Genomic DNA, 14,837 nt, shown 5'->3' with positions numbered 1-14,837 from the left:
TTCATTCATCAATGGGCACTTGGGTTGTTTCCACCTTTTTGGCTATTGGGAATAATGCTGCCATGAGCATTGACATACAAGTATCTGTTTGAGTCCCCGCTTTCAATTCTTCTGAGCGTAAACTTAGCAGTGACATTGTTGGCTCATACGGTAATTCTACGCTTAACTTTTTGAGGAACTGCCATACTGCTTTCCAGAGTGGCTGCACCATTTTACCCTGCATTTTAATTTCTCTACATCCTTGCCAACACTTGTTATTTTCTTGGTTTTTTTTTTGTTTTGTTTTCTTGATTATAGCCATCACGGTAGGTGTGATGAGGTCATTTTTTGTAAGAGCAAATTGGTGAGGTAAGAAATGACCTGTTCAACAGAGCATCACAGGCACACGTGGGGGTACTGAGCACAGCTCTGTCGAATGAATGAACGAATGAACGGGCTCTCCTGTTTATGGCACTGTAGTACGCCCTTGGACTTGATGTCTGCACAACTCTTCCCTGACTCTCCTGTGGACAGGATTTGGAACTCACATGAGGAAGCCCAGCCCCCCCAAAAGAGCTCCAGGCAGCAACTGAAATCAACTATCCTGGGGCTTGAATTCAGGGACCATCTGCACCATCTTTCTGCATTTGTTTCCACACTTAGGAATCAGTAAAACCTGCTGATTTGGAATCAGGGAAGCCCACTTGGTAGCACCTCAAAAGTAAAAAGACTACAAGCTACAGAGTGGGGTGGTTAAGACACCAAAGCTGTGAGTCAAACAGACTAGCCTGAACTTCAGGTCTACTTTTTGTCACATGTGTGACCATGGCAAATTATTTATCCTCTCTGTGCCTCAACTTGGACCTAACCCTATTTTTGTGAGAGGATTAAATGAAGCAATAAGAAGCATTTGGCACAGTGCCTGTTACAAGGTGAGGTCTCGGTGAAAGTTAGCTCTCACCATAATGAAGCTCCAGCATTAGTGCACGGACTCAAATAACCTCCACCCCTTCAGCTACTTCCTCTGATCCCCAAGACCCTGGGAAAGCAGGAGGGGCTCCAAGATGAGGACAGAGTCATCACCTAGTTTCCTAATGATCTTCCAAGCTGACTGGAAGGACCAAGAATACCCATCCACACTCACAGGCCGGATTGGAGACAAAAACTCAGCCCCGTTTCTTCTGGGTCATGCCACCAGTCTCTCCAAGCTCATTTTGACAAATGGTTTGGGGAGAGAGCAGGGCCATCACCGTGGCTCTCCCTCAAAGACCCAGAACGCAAACCCTAAGAAGTCAGAAAGAACTTTCACTGAAACACACTGATGAGACTGGAGTTGGGTAGAGTTTCTGAAGAGAAGGTTGACTGACAAGCCAAAAATTGAGCAAGAACAGCAGGGGGCTGCACACGGATCTGAGGGAAAGCACAGAAGGAATGAGCTATGAGGCCAGGCAGGGTGGTGTTTCACGCTGGCAGCACCACAATTCTCATGTGCATAGATGGGAACAGCATTCGGCTTGGCCTCACAGGTATTAGCTTGTGTTAGATTGAAGCATATTAAAAATATTAAAGTCCCATGGAATAAAAATGAGCTCCTGGGCCCAACACTTCACCTATAACTTAAAAGTTTTCCTGCACATGGAAATCCTCAAACCAAAAGCCAAGCCACTGGGGATGAAGGGAGGAGTATTACCCAGCAGGCACCTGCAGATGTGTGGGGAGCCACGGCTGTGACCGGATAATAACAACAGATGCTATTTACTGAGCACTGTGCTAGGCACTGTCCACACACTGTCTGCTGACAGGTACAGCAGCAGCACGTTAGGACGCCAGCCCCATTTTACAGAGGAGGACACTGAAGTTCAGAGTTAGGAACTTGCCAAAGAAGGTGAGAGAAGGAGAAATTTCTGTGACTTATGCATCATATGTTAGGATGAACTCTACGAAATTACTATTCTACCTTTTCTACCAACAAAAATGACAATTCCATAGGGTTCAACCTAATACAATGCATTATATATATCATTTATATAGTAATTATTTTAGACACATAAATTTCATAGAAATAAAAAAATACATATGTATTTTATATACATAAATTTTATATACATGCATTTTACATAAATACATAATTTATATATAAATTATATCACACATAAATGTCCTATTTTATTCACTGATTACATAACCTCATCTATGCATTATATAACATGCACAAGAGGCAGAATGCTTCGTGGTTGGGAACGTGGATTATCGACTCAGACTGCAAGGGAAACTTGGCTCAGCCACTTACTAGCTATGGGACACTGAGTAAATAATGTACCCTCTCCGTGTCTTTGTTCTTCATCTATAAAATGAGCTAATAATAGAACTACCCTCAGAAAACACAAGCAACGTGCCACAAGAGTGCCTGGCACACATTCCATATTACCAGTCACTGGGCACGCCTTTGTTCGCTAATTCCTTGCAACAACCCTTGGCAATAGTCAACGCTGCCTTGATTTCACAGCGAGAAGCCCAAGACACGGAGGTCTGCCCAGGATTACACATCGAGCAACGATACATCAGCAATCCAAACTCAGGTCTTTCTGAGGCCCAAGCCCTGCTGTTCTCGCTAAGCTGCCAGCTTCTCCTGGTATCTTTCTGAGCCTTCACGTGTCATTTGGTGAAAGGGCCAGCTGATTTTATGATTCCTTCCAGCATCCTAATGCAAGGGGCCTGTATCAAAGCGGCAGCAACAGAAATAACAGGCCTGAATGCTTTCACTTCCACCAAACGCAGGATCCTTAGGCATGTGGCTAGAAGCATTCTGTATTTAGGGTTCCAATTTTTTTTTTCCTTTTCTGCTATTTCTTTCCAGAGTCCTCAGTACATTTCCTAATTAATCACTCCCACTTAATTTCCTAAAGCAATCACATCCTCCCCGCAGGCGAGCGGCCTCGTCTCAGGCAGAAGCGCACACACCAGCTGGCCCCTCGGCTACGTGGGAGTGTGCGAGCAGCCCTTGGACATGGACCAACGAGCGGCACAGACACAGGAAAAACACAGCTTGGGAGCTACACTCAGAGGGCACTCTTCTCATCCTGGTGACATGTGGGTTTCCTGGTGAGCAAAAGGACACTGAGATTTGGTTCTCCAAGGAAACCATAAGATCTAGAAGCTTGGGCTAGAACATTCCAGAAAGCAGGGAGACTACCAGCAGCTCCTCTGTGATGCCAGGCAGGGCTATGCTGGCAGGTCAGTAAGGCTCAGATTCCTCTCCTAGTTTTGCTGCTTATTTGTTGTGTGAATTTGGATAAGAGCTTTCCTTTGGTTGAGCCTCAGTTTTCTCATCTTTACAGTGAGAACAGTAATATATGCAACACAGTGTTGGTGTAAGGAAGGAGCCACAAATACAACAGCCTAGAGGAACCAGGCAGACAATATCAATGAGGGAAGTCGGGCTGAGTAAAATAAAAATATCATGAGGCCAAATGGCAGCTGATACACAGTCTCAGAGTTGGAGTCACAATAGGGAGTGGCGTGGACTGCGGTGAAATGGATACATGCCTCATATAAAAGCCAGTCAATTACTGCCATAGAGCCAAGCTGACCCCCTGTTGCCAAATTTTTCAATTTTTATAAAAGAATCTAGAAATAGATTTTTATATGAATTCACCCAATCTTAAAATGTTGGCAAGAAGTTGACATTAAAAAAACAATTCCATGTAAGCCAAGCACAACACATTAGATGGTTGAATTTGGCCTACTGGCCACTGGTTTGCAAACTCTGTCATTGTAAGTATTGAGACAATGGGATATATACAGCACTTAGCCATGCACATAACACATAATAAACACTCAATAAATGTAGCTGTAGTTATTATTGTTACGATTAACTTCTCTGTAACTCAGAATGCCCATCTGTAACAATGGGTATAAGGATTCCTGATAGCTGTCTGGCTTACGGGGGGGCATCTGAGAAACTCTCTGAGGGCTCTATAGAGATTAACTACTATGCATACACAACACCTGTGCTGCTTTATTAATTTAAACACACTTCATTGAGATTGGGCTAGAGCAGTGGTTCTCAACTGGAGGTGATTCTGTCCCCCAGGGGACATTTGGCAATGTCTGGAGACATTTTTTAGTTGTCAGACTGCAGGGGGGGTGGGGTGTGCTACTGGCATCTTGTGAGGAGAGTTCAAAGATGCTGCTAAATATCTTAAAATGAACAGGATAGCACCCCATAACAAAAAAACCCAGTCCCAAATGTCAACAGTACCAAGGTAGAGAAGCCCCGGGCTAGATGGTTTCCCTTTGAGTCCTCTTTATAGAAAGGACTTTATACAGATAGAGGTTTGGATAGGTTCCTACACAGTAAGATACAGGAGATGCTGGGGTAGGGGTGAGGGGGACAGCGGATGGGGGAACCAACATCTATAATTATCTCCTCTAAGAGGCTCAAGACCCTGCTTTCACTCTGCTTCCTATAGAATCTTCTTGTCATTGTTTTAACAACTGTCACATCAACATACTTCCTTAAAAAATTCTGTTGAAGCTGCATGGATTACAAAATGGGCTCTGGGGAAACTGAGGACTTGAGAGATGAACTGAGCCAAGGTCACTCAGGGAGCTGTAGGGCAGATCTGGGAGAGAATCCTCTGGGGTCCTGGCCCAGGTCCCTCTGGAAGACATCACTCCAATTTGCGTTGCCATGGTAATTATAAATCAATTTCGTCTATCCATTAAAGCAGTTACTCCATAGAATGCTCTCACAAAGCATCGCTGAACTCGTCCTAGTTATCCATGGATGTGAAAGCAATCACATTTTTTATATTCTATAATTCTGGCTACATTTACCATTGGCCTTCACCTTCAGTGGTCTAAACAAGCTGGGTTATATTGCACCACGGTTGTCATGCATTGCTATGACTACTCCAAACAAAGAAAACTGTGGTAGAAGCAAAAGCAAGTGATTCTAGTTCACCTTAAGAAAGGAAGACACTGACTTTTATTAACCCCTGTATCATGCTAAGTGTTTTACATAACATCTCATTTAATATTCTCTATAATTTGAAGAACTTCTTCAGGTCAGTTTTCTTAATCTCTGCTGCACAGCAGAAATACATGGGAGCTGTATAAAATCACAACTTCCAGGAAGCACCCCAAAATCATCACATCAGAATCACTGCGGACAGGACCCAGGCATCGGTAATATTTAAATCTCCCCAGGTGATTCTAATGCACAACCAAGTTTGAGAATCAGGGTTTCAGGACTCATTATCCTTATTTTACAATGATGCTGACATCCTAACGGAAAAATGAACTCGCCTAAGGGCACCCAGCTGGTGAATGGTAAAACTGTGATTCAAACTTGGGTCTAACTTTCTCCAAATGCCAGGCATAATCCTTCTCATTATGCCACTTTCTCCCCAGAAGTTTGCTGTCTGTGGCTTTCGCAGTTATTTGGTTGCAAGTTTGTGAACTTGAGCAAAAGGCAATTCACTACAAGGCTATCCGCGACTTCTGAATTCAGTGGGAGTCTTACAACTTCAGTTGGGTCTGGGGGATAGGAAAGTAGGCATGTCTGGTCATTGTACAAGTGGTCAGATGAAATGGTAGGCCATCACGTCCAATCTCTTTGTCCCTCTGGTCAAGATTCCATTTCCAGGGATGAAGCACTCAATTGACCTGGCTTGGGTCATGAGCTCATCCCTTGACTAGGAGAGGACAAGGTCCCTGACTACAAATCCACCAGACTGTATCCTGTGCATGCAGAAGATGAGATTCTGTTGGGAAGAGACTAAATCCTGGGCAGCCCAACACAACACACATCCACTATGATGAAGGAGATGGAGGGACTTGCAAAAGCAAGAAGACATAAGACAGTCTCACAGGTACACTATGATCCTCGAGTAGAACTCAGCAAATGCCAGAAGCCCGTGTAATCAAAACCATTGAAATAGATAGGATCATTCAGAAGAAATACGATACCCGAGGAGGTGGCCATGAATGGCCTCAAAATCATTTCTAAGGACAAAGCCAAGGTATTTTATCAGTTTATCTAGATTCTTAAAAAAAGGCTAACAGGGCTTTTGGGAGATCTTAGAGAAGAAAAAGAGGACCTCCTAGTCAAGGGTTCCTATCAGAGCCTGAGGTCCCAGAAACTACCTGGAAAAATTAAACCTGGCGTCCTGGTTTGGCACCACACAGACAAGACTGGTACAGTTTGCCAAATTTGAACCAGGAAAACCATGCTTTAAAGAAAAAGCAACAACAAAAACAGACACAAGGTAAGAGTTAGCATGCTTGCCTACAGCAGCAAGGAAGAGGACAGACCCCAAAAGGAAAGGAGACATGAGGATATGTGTGCAAAATGGTCATAACTCCAGGAAGCCAGGGGGCGCTCTGGGGTCAAAAGCCAATGGAGCAATTAAAACTCAACTGCAGATGTGTTCAAATAGAGCACTGTCCCCAGTAGCTGGCCTGGGCCCTTGAGCTCCTTACCAAACGGCCAGTTCTCTATCCCATGAGAGTCTCTTCCCAGATCTAGACATCAACAGACCCTAGCATACAGGGACTTGAGAAATGAGGATATTGTGAGTTATTAGCATTAAATAAACAATTATTCAATGCACAAATTCATGGATGAATCAACATATAAACAAAAGAACTATAAATTTTAACTGCGGCTACTCAATTTTCAGGTGTATGTGTCAAGTCGCTATTATGTGTCAGGCACCAAGCTGGAAGGTTTACGTGATGTATTTCTTATCCCTACAATAACCCTAGAAGGAATTTACTATTATATCCATTTTACAGATGAGGATCCTAAGACTCAAAGAGATGAAAGGACTTACTGTAGTCACAGAACGGTAAGCAATGGGATTTGAAACCAGATCTATCTAACTTAAGCATCTGTGTGCTTGCCACAGTGCCACAATGCCACAATGCCTCACAATGCTCATTAGCATCAACTGTGTATTGGGCATTTTGCATGTATTATCCCTAATTCTTACAACAATCATCAAGCAGGTATTACTGTCTCCAATTTTTTTTGGATGAAAAAACTGAGTCTAGAAAGGCAAGTAATTTACCAAAGGGTACATTTTGAATACAGATTTTTTTAATCCAAATCTCTTTGGCTTTAAAGCTCAGAGTCTTTCCACCAAATCTCCTGATGATCTAATCCAATTTGGTCTTTAAAAATGTGTTGCCTTAGTCTTATTTTCACAAGCATTGTACTAAGCCTGTAGAGGAATGCATAGCTCCTGCCCTCAAGAAGCTTTTAATCTAGTTGAGAGATTAGTTACATAGTATAGAAAGTAACAATAACTATACGGCTGCAGAGGTTTACAAATAGGGCTGCAAAGTCTTTGGGACTTCTCCCTTCAAGAGGTGGCCCCTAGCCTTGATTCCAGGCTAGCTTGGAACATAGAAAACAGCAGAAGGGATACTTTGTGACTTCTAAGGCTAGTTCATAAAAAGCCCTGCAACTTCGTTTACAAAGTTTTGCTCTGGGTTGTTTACAGGCACAACTGTTCCTGGAGCTTTAAACCTCCATGTAAGAAGGTAGACTACTCTAAGGCCACCACGCTGCAAGGAAGCTCAAGCCCCATAGAGAGGGCACATGTGGGCGCCCGGATCAACAGCCCAGCTGAGCTCAGCCTTCGAGCGAACCAGCCCAAGTACGTGACATGTGAGTGAACAGTCTGCAGACGATTCTAGCCCAGCCATTCCAGCCTCCTCCAGTCATTCCCATACTCTCCAGCTGATGCCTCACACCTCAGGGAGCAGAGACCAGACATCCTTACTGAGCTACGTCCAAAACCCTAACCCAAAGGAGAATGGAGCGTAACAAAATGCTCATGGCTTTACAACACTAAGTTTTGAGGTGGTTTGTTAAGCAGCAATAGGTAATCAGAATAACGGCTTTTTGAGTGATTACTCAAGACCAGGCACTACACTCTAAGCCTGCCATGTGTTACCTCCCAGCAGCCCAACGAAGCAGGTGACTGTCAAAGAACATGCTCAAGATTACCTAGCTAGGGACGGCATTCCAGCCCAAGTCACACGAACGCCAGCATCAATACCCCAGACCACTCTGCTACACAGGAAGGGAAATCACATCCCTCCCCCAAGTCTACAAATCCCAAAGCCGATCAGTTTTAAGAAACGCCGACTGCTATTTTTGAAACTAAACATCGTTTTCTTTCTTAATTTCAGAAGGCTTACTGTGGAGCTGAGCTAATTATTTGAGCCTTAATCAAGGACCAGCCACTCCCCGAAGCAGCTGTCCTGGCCTCTCTATTGCCTCAAGAAAGTCCCTTGGGTTAGTTGGATGTTGGCTCAGGTCTAAACCCAGCCCCCAGAAGTGAGGATGCACAGGGCTGAAAGGATCCTTGGAGATCATCCAGTCTGTTCCCTTTATCCCCTTTAAAGACGAAGAAACTGAGGCCCAGAGAGGTCAAGTGACTTGTCCAAGGTCACACGGTGTGTTGAGAGGTACAGCCAGGTCTCCAAATTCCCAGGCAAGCATTCTTTCCACTGCACCACGCTGCAGTGGCTAAAAATTCCCCAGAGCTGCCTCCCTCGGCCCTCCTCTTGACAAAGCTGTTTTCCCCCCACACAACTACACACAGTCACATTTGGCAGGAGGTGCTATCAGCCCCGCTCTGCTCGTGAAATGCTGTTTTGCAATGGGGCCTCTTTGTTCGTTAGCAACACAGACAAAGAAAACCTCAGTGTAGTCTTCTCGGAAGGAGATGTTTCTTGTTTTAAAGACAGGAAGAGGGTTTCCTGGCTGAATATGGCTCAAATCAGCATGCAGCTCCAGTCAGGAAGGAACCCAGAGGAGATTTAGGTCTCTGCAAAATTTCTAGAACATATAAGGAGGGCACAGGGCAGGAGGAAGCTTATGGGAAATGTTTCAGAAAGTATTAAAACGTACGCCTAAACAGAGCAGATTGGTTACCATCTCGTGGTATGAAGTAATTAGAGGGGGGACCACTAGCATCGTTAAAAACTCCCCTGGAGCAATTGGCCTTCCCAGTTTGGATCCCTGCTCCAGTCCTTCTTCCCAGCGTTCCTTCCCTTGCCATTTTCCCCATCTGGGATCTTCCCTTTCTGGACCCTAAATAACCTACTGTGGTGCATAGGACCCTTGGGATGTGATCTCCCTCCAAAGTCCTCATCTGGAGCCTCTTCCCTCTGGCTCTACATCCTTCCTTCTTTTTGTACTAGATTTGGTCCCTCCTCTGTCTCCCTAGCGTCCCAGGTTGCAGATGCTTCCTACGGCTCTGAGGGATTTTTACTGAAGACCAAGTGCTGTGAAGGAGGCTGAAATGAAAGCAGGGCAAACTTCTCAGGAGGGCATTTCACAAAGCTCAGGTCCCCTCCTGTTACTGCCCTAAGACGTTCACCTGTCCAGGTGCGCTGAGATCAGTGTGAGGAGGTAGACCAGATGATCTCCAGAGATGCCTCCAAAGCCTGAAAATCGCTTGGCTCGGGAAGGAGACAAGAGGGGGAGGGACACAAGCAAGTTGCATGGCAGAAATTCAGAACTTGTAAGCTGGGAGCAGATGGAAAGAAAAGTGCCAACTTCTAGTAGGAGGAGATGTAATGCATGCGTTTCTCCGGGCTCTTGAAAGCCTCAGGTCTCCTATTCCAAAGAACCAAGTGAACGCTGCCTGAGGAGCACCTCCCTGTGCACAGACACATCACAGGTCTCCAGGCACAAGAGAGAAGTCCAGAAAGAAACCTGGCCAAATTAAAGTTCTCAGACCCTTCCCTTCCAAGCCAAGGCCTCCCCATAGCCTACCCCACACCTAGGCAAACCCTGCCCAAAGGGCAATTGTCAATCCAAAGCCCCCTCCCTCATTTTCCCCTGGGAAAATCCCTACCTGCTCAGTGAGACGTAAGAGAGAAGAATAACGGAATTAACACCCCAGGGAAACAATGTCCAGTGGTCTAGATACAGGTGGAACAGCCAAAGGAGGAACCCAAAGGAGGCCCTGTATCTCCTCCTGGCCTCAGACGCCGCTGTGCTGTGTGTCAGTGTTTATGAAATGCTTCTCAAATAAGGTCAGTATTCTACACAGAGTTAAGACTCTAATAAAATGCAGAACTTGTGCTGTTTGCCAGCTAGCTGCGGAGGCATACTTGAATGCTTTCTTGGATACAATTGTTCTCAGATTAATATTTTCTTTTTTTAATTTCACTTCTACTATTTTTTTTTAAATGATATGTGAGTTTTCCTACGTATCTGTACCCGCTAAAAGGGATGAGCGGGGCTTGCTTTCATCAGTGGTTCCTGAGGGCTTGGTGTCTCGTCCTCCATTGTTCTAGCATTTCGCCCCCACCCTATAAGTCTCTCTGAACCCAGCACAGTGGCCTCCGCCTTGTCAGGCATTTGTGGGAAGGGACAGCTCAGACTGATTTTCATATTATTTTGAGTTGTTCTACTATGAGGACATTTCACTTGCTTTATTCATCATTGTTCCTGGCACATAGTAGGCACTCTATAAATGGCTCCTTTCAATGACTCCATCCTTCCCGGGGCCCCTTTTTTGGTCTGACTGTCATGTACGCTGCCACTTCTTAATCACCCAGTTAGGCAAAAAGTCCTCTAAACTCCACCTTGTTGGGTTGCTGACAGGCCTGGTGTGAGGCTATATCTGCATCTGTAAAAGGTGCGTCTTGATAAGTGGGAAAAAACAAAAAGGAAAAATCCCCCGAGTAAGAGTTCCAGGACATGGGCGACTCCAAGCAAGGCGCTGGAGCTCACCCAGTTTCCTCATCGGTAAATGCACGATTCGAAGATGAATCCTGATCATCCTTCAGATACAGGATTTAGTGGTTAAAATCAGACAGGGTGGGTGGACTCATTAAGGTACTTGCATAGCACTAAACTCAGGAGGCATTTGCAGACATCTGATCTCATTTAAACCCTGCATCAGCCCCATGAGAGAAGTGTTATTCCTACCATTCTAAAGGTTACATATGAGACAACTAAGACTTGGAAAGATCCTCCTACATGGTCGTGCAGTTTAAAAAAATGATGGAAACCAGGATTCCGCCTAGGTCTTTTTACTCATTTAAGGTCACATCCAATAGAACTCCCCATTGGCTTCTCACTAATAGCACTCAGAAACTCCATTTACAAAATACTTTTCTACCTACATTAGAGAGCTGGGCAGATGGGGAGGAGAAAAAAAGAATGTCAGAGGGGCCAGCTCGGTGGCAGAGTGGTTAAAGTTCGTACACTCTGCTTTGGCAGCCTGGGGTTCACAGGTTTGGATTTCTAGCACAGACCTACACACCGCTCATCAAGCCATGCTGTGGTGGCATCCCACATACAAAATAGAGGGAAATCGGCACAGAGGTTAACTCAGGGCCAATCTTCCTTACCAAAAAGGAAAAAAAAAAAAAAGAATAAAAAGAATGTCCAGAAAGTGCTAGGCAGTCCAGAAACTTCTGCAACACATTTCTGAGCAGGACAGCTCTCCAATGAAACTGACATTGCTGAGCATTTCAATCACAGAACAATCTGCTCTATTCTCTGCTTGGGTTGCAGGGAGCACAGGAGCACATTGTAAGTAATTCATCATTCACAGAGTCCAGCCCCAGAACACCCCTACCTATGATCCTAGGCATCATAAAAGGCTTCAGATGGCCATGAAGAGGAAGTCTGAGGTTGTTTCCAGGACACGGCCATGGGTTGGGAGTCTCCAGTCTCCAATGAAGGTCCAGGCCACAGAGAGCCTCCTGAAATCCAATCTCAGGACCTGAGGCTTAGATGGTGGAAGTCCAAATTCAGTACTGAGGCTACAGAGAGTTACGTGGAGGGCAGGAGACGGCAAGAAGCCAAGCTGGAAGGGTCAAGGCAGGAGCCAGGTGCAGCTCAGGCTCAGGGAGAGATGTCCAAGTCTACAGTCAAGTTCACAAACCTCACAGAAGAAGAGGACCATGGACTCCACACCATGCAGACCAGCCCCAGTCAGGGCATATACTAATTCTAGAGGGCAGGGGAGCAAGGAGTGGGTACGCTGGGCAGCAGACAGGAACTAGGGAGGCCAAAAAACTCGAGGGAGTCAAGGTGGGTGGTTAAATGTGCTGGCAGACTTTCAGGAATCACAGTCCACAATGCTGCCAAATGCAGAATGAATCAGGGGTCAGGAACCCAGACCGGTGTTTCGGACAAGAGAAGAGGAGTCTGAGCCCACACAGGCAGTGAGAAGGCCCCAAAAAGTGAAGTCACGGCCACTCCAGCCAGGATGCATCTTATATGCATCCTGTTCTAGAAGGACCTGCTCTCAGGGTAGGGATCAGGGCTGAGAGAAGGTGAGTAGTACATTTAACTGGAAAGGAAACTCTCTCTGCCAAAATGTCAGCAGATACTCGTGAGGGAAAATACTAGTCAAGAAGACCCATCAGAACTGTTCTTGGATGGTTTATCCCTTCAAATTCAAAATAAAAACAATAATCAGCCACATAACCCTGGTGATAGTTTTCCTAAGACTTGACCTACTGGATTCGGTTCTAAACACCTCTGTTTGATGAAACTTCCTAAAACACAGGTCCTATCATTTTCTATTGGGCTCTGGGTCTCATAGGTTCCATGTAACCATGAACTTCTGCAAATCTGTATCCCATTCTCATTACCACCTATGGGAACCCTACTCATCCTCAAGCTCCAATCTGAATGCCACCTACTCCCCTAACTGGACATGGCTGTTTGGCCAGGCGTCCAGAACATAGCTCTGGCATTCCTCCCGGGGTGCCTTCCATTGAACAGGTGTTCCCTGATTCAACTGGAACTCAGTGAGGTTTTCTGTTTTTTTATTTCTTCTGGTTGTACTCTGAGAACTGGGTTTGGAAGACAGAGAAGAGGGTGACACAAAAAACTTTGGCAGAAATGACATGACCAGTGGTTGGAGCACAGACCTGACACCAGACTGCCTGGACGAACCCTGACTCCACTGCTCCTACCTGGGGAAGTGACTTCACTCTCTGACTCAGTTTCCTCATCTGTAAAACGAGGACAGTATGAGTCCCTGCCTCGCGTGATTGGTAGATTAATTGAGTCCATGCACGTAAAGTGTGAGAGTAGTGCCAGGCACAAAGAGGGGCTCAATAAATGGGAGCTGTTGTGGAGGTGGTGATTGTTTCTGTCATTATTATTATTATTTATGGAGCTCTGGGGAGAGTCCTCTATGCTTCAACCTCCATCGCATTCATTTCCAGCCCTACTCAAGCATATGTGCCCTGTGCCAGTGGGCACCCCAAGATGTTAAGAGAAATCCCTTTGAGAAACTGAGGCTTCCCAGCTGAGTGCAGCTACTAACAGAATTCTCAGGCTAAAACACTTTACAGGAGAGAATAACACACACACACCTACACACACCACATTCCCATGCTGGTGGGGCTCCATCCTAACAGGGCAAGGGGGAAGCTAAAGTCATGACGGAAAGCGCTATGAGAAACCAAGAGTTTACAGACAATTCAACAAACAGAGGAATTAAGCATTAATAGGAAATCACTCCAGGGAAAATATGAACAGAAGCCCAGGGAAAGAAGATGCCACAGGCCAACAAGACCTCAACATTTTCATCTACCTCAGCCAGACAGAAAAGGACAGTATATATACATAATCTGCACCCCAGACCTTAGAACGACTTCGAAAAAAGCAGAGAGGACTCTGCTGATTATCCTGACAACCTGGATAAAGATCCATAGGGCAAGACGGCTAAAATTGCAGAGGAAATCGGGAGAGGGAGAGTAATATGCTAGATAAGAAAATAAAACTAGAAAATCTTCCTGAAAAGCTGATGAAATGAAACTATTGGCCAAAATTTAATTAGGATAAATGCAAAGTGTTGCACTTAGACTCTCAAGAGTCAACCGCACACGTGTGGGATGGGGGAAAAATAGAACCAACAGCAGGGAGTGCTGGGCAGACACTGGGGATGCAGTGAACAGCCTGGTCAAAATGAGCCAGGCCAGGCGGGTGGCTGTCCCAAGTGAAATGTCCCTGTAGAACGCACTGAGAGAGGTCAAGCTGGTGAGGGAGCTCTAATATGAGGCAAAGAAGATTGGAACCCTATTTGGAGGAAGGTCACCAGGAACGGGGAGAGGGCCTGTGTTCAAGTCTAACACGCACAGAATAGTCGAGGTAATTATCAAAGTTTGAGGAAGACTTGGGTAAGTGGGTGGTGAGAAACATAACAGCAATAAGATTTTTGAAATCCTATCATTCGGGAAAAGAATTATACTTGCTCTGTGTAATAACGAGCAATGAAAGACAGGCTCAACCTCCAAACAAAGAAAAATTTCTCCTCAGTACGGTTTTTAAAATAGGATAAATTGCTTTAGGAAGAACTGAGTTCCTCATCACTGGATGTAATCAAGCAAAAGAGAAGGACCATTTTCCCCAAAATTATGTTGGTGGAAGATCAACCTGCACATGGTTGGAACTTGGACAAGAGGACCCCTTTCGACCCTGACGATTCATATTTTTCCTAATCAGGTTTTATCTTGAGCATGCTCTGGAAGGATGACTACGGCCAGTAGGAATTATGATAGTAATAACGATAGGAATATTCACGGGGGATGCTTACTGATCCGGGCAGTCTATGTGAGTTAATTCAGCACTCATAGCATTCTATGAAGGGGGTACTTTTATTATTCCTATTTTACAAATGAGGAGAGCGAGGTCACCCAGCTCATAAGTGGTAAAGACAGGATGTGAACCCTGTCTGGGTCTGGAGTCTACACAGCTACCCACAAAGATCATCGCTTTTCCCACCTCCCAAGCCACTCAGTGCTGGAGATTTTGAATCACACACCCCTCGACCAATGTTTCCCAGGGAACAGCTGTA

General features: G+C 45.2%; 1 protein-coding gene and 1 long non-coding RNA gene across 3 annotated transcripts in view; one reads left to right on the top strand and one right to left on the bottom strand.

Moving 5' to 3' along the window:
* Nucleotides 1-14,837, bottom strand: part of SLIT3 (slit guidance ligand 3) — a 587,661-nt gene that overhangs the window by 566,234 nt on the left and 6,590 nt on the right. The window lies entirely within an intron of this gene.
* Nucleotides 3,146-10,250, top strand: LOC102147453 (uncharacterized). 2 transcript variants are annotated; one of them, XR_011425011.1, is made up of 4 exons: nucleotides 3,146-3,213; nucleotides 6,781-6,833; nucleotides 7,491-7,657; nucleotides 8,185-10,250. It is a non-coding gene; the product is annotated as an uncharacterized lncRNA (long non-coding RNA). The 2 variants fall into 2 exon arrangements; XR_288258.4 differs by lacking the exon at nucleotides 8,185-10,250 and having other exon boundaries at nucleotides 7,491-7,844.

This window comes from Equus caballus, chromosome 14 (assembly GCF_041296265.1).
Source record: "Equus caballus isolate H_3958 breed thoroughbred chromosome 14, TB-T2T, whole genome shotgun sequence".
Taxonomy (NCBI): domain Eukaryota; kingdom Metazoa; phylum Chordata; class Mammalia; order Perissodactyla; family Equidae; genus Equus; species Equus caballus.
Note: the sequence above shows the minus strand (reverse complement) of the source record. Positions and strands in the feature narration are given on the sequence as shown.